Genomic DNA, 2,623 nt, shown 5'->3' with positions numbered 1-2,623 from the left:
AAAAATGAAACCCTTCTATTCTGCTAAAAGGAATTTGAAAATGATAGAGCTGCTTTAGAAAACACTTTAACAGTTCTTAATATTATTAAATACAGAGTTCCATTATGACCCATCAATTTTATTTCTAGATGTATACCTGAGAAAAAGCACATATTTACATATACAGAATCTTGCATGCAAATTTTATAATAGCATCATCCATAATAGCAAAAATGTAGAAATTGCTTGCTTTGGCAACACACACAAAAATTGTAATGACACAGAGAAGATTAGTATAGCCCCTGTGCAAGGATGACAGGCAATTCATGAAGCATTCTATATTTTTATTGTACATTTTAAAATAACTGAGTATAATTAGATTGATTGTAACACAAAGAATAAATGCTTGAGGAGATGGATACCCGATTTTTCATGACACATTGCATGCCTGTATCAAAATATCTCATATGGCACATAAATATTTATACCTACTATAAACCACAACATTTTTTAATGTGGAAATAAAAACACCTACTATATATCCACAATTTTTTTAAAATGTGGAAGCCAACCAAATGACTGTCAATGGAGAAATAGATAAACAAAATGTGATGTATCCATTTAATGGAATATAATTCAAACATAAAAAAAGAATGAAATGCTGATACATGCTATAACATGGATGAATCTTGAAATCATTACACTAGGTGAAATAAGCTAGTAACAAAAGTTTTACATACTGTATGATTCCATTCATATAAAAGTTCAGAATTGGGAAATCTATATATACAGAAAGTAGATTAATGCTTAGATCTGGGCAGAAGTGTCTTGAAGGAGGTGATAGCTGAATGTTACAGGGTTATTGGTTTGTTTTTGAATGATGGAAATGTTTTAAAATTGATTACTGGAATAATTTCACATATTCATTAATAAACTGTCAAACATTAATGTATACTTTATATACAGAAATTATACAGTATATAAATTATATCTCAACAAACCTGTTTAAAAATAATGGAATAGGATTCTTGTAAGATGTAAGAATCTGTATGTGTGTGACTATCTCTTTACAACTCTCTATTACATACTTATATTTTTATTTATCTGTATTTCTATAAATGTCTACATTTACATCTCTAAACATTCACCAATCTACGTATGTGTCTATTCACCAATTTTTTATTCTCTCTTTTAATTTTTACCTATAAACACTGTGCTGGGATACTTTTTCTCTCTCTTTTTTTGGAATGGAATATTTTATTCTCAAGCTACGTGTTAATATTTATTTGTTCTTTTATGCTCTAAGCTATGTTGCAATGCCTAGTGCTAAATAAATTATGCTCAGTTTAATTAAAATGTATTAATCAGTAAATGCATAAATCTTTATTGTGAGCAATTGTTTTCTACATTTAACCATTTAAATATCCTCTTTAATTGAAAAACTGATGTATATATCTAAATCTCTCTATAAATATATAAATGTAGATAGATCTAGATATATTCAAATCATTGCAAAAATTACTTATATGTAAAAGTTACCTCACCTAAAGTTGTTAAATACACATGAAATTAAGTCGCTTTCTTACTTTAAAAAATTACCTTGATGAGATAATAACTGGAATGCCAATTTGTTTACATTTTGCTTAATTAATATATTAAACAATATCATTACTTTGATGTTAGTATTAGTATTGCTGATTTTTATGTCAATAAGTTTATATATTCAGGATTTCCTATTAGTTTCAAAGTGGAATCATTAGTACTCTTTAAAGGACAACCTCCTGTTAATGAACAGAAACATTTTCTTATACTCAGAAGCACAGACCTAGCAATGAGTGATAGTAAATAAGATGAAAGATACGTGCAAAACTTCAAAAGTTTTTTTTCCTTCTTCAATTTAATGCTTTAATGCTGATCTTCAAAGAATTCTTCGTATCTCATTAAAGAGTATTAGCGAAGGTGTATCAAAAAATGGTGTAATTGGGAAAACATTTGAGTGAAACTTTGACATTTAAAAACATTCTAATTTGGGATAGGATTTTAGGAAATCTGGAATGTAGTCATGTTTTGGCTCTAATTACCTGTTAGAAAATGAGTTTTGGTTGTGATTTTTCCTCTGATGTATTCTCCAATTCCTCTTCTTAATTGTAGGCTGCAGTACACTAGGACAAATGTGCTTAACAAAGCTTGTAACTGTCATAGGTACTAGAGAGCGGAGATTACTTCGCTGGCAGAATTGTGGACTATGGGAAGATAACCAAAGAAAAGAAGGTTTTCCTGAGCATGAGCTGCCAAAGGTGCTCACTGATGTTTTATTCAGACAAAAGAGCTTTCTAGCTTCCTTCAGAGCTCACGTTTCAGAGTTGCTTACACTTTCCAGCAGAGGAAAAGACACTCATGAAGGTAACATTACCTGCCCAATGATTAAATCAAACAACCTTTTTTTTTTTTTTGCTTTTAATGACAAACTGAAGAATTTTTATTTAAGAAATAGTGCAGAAAAATATGTTTAATCTGCTTTTTAAAAATTTTATTTCATCATTAGTAGGAAAAGAAAGTCAAATCAAAAGAAAGAGTTTTCTAAATATTGGAAACTTACTTATCAAATAGGAGAAGTTATCTTGTCTAAGTAACTATGAGTAAG

At 29.1% G+C, this 2,623-nt stretch overlaps 1 non-coding gene across 1 annotated transcript; it reads left to right on the top strand.

Moving 5' to 3' along the window:
- Positions 1-220: 220 nt before the first annotated feature.
- On the top strand, positions 221-325 carry LOC129037641 (U6 spliceosomal RNA). The gene has a single exon (XR_008502883.1). It is a non-coding gene; the product is annotated as a U6 spliceosomal RNA (small nuclear RNA).
- Positions 326-2,623: the final 2,298 nt, after the last annotated feature.

Source organism: Pongo pygmaeus, chromosome 4 (assembly GCF_028885625.2).
Source record: "Pongo pygmaeus isolate AG05252 chromosome 4, NHGRI_mPonPyg2-v2.0_pri, whole genome shotgun sequence".
Lineage (NCBI taxonomy): Eukaryota > Metazoa > Chordata > Mammalia > Primates > Hominidae > Pongo > Pongo pygmaeus.
Note: the sequence above shows the minus strand (reverse complement) of the source record. Positions and strands in the feature narration are given on the sequence as shown.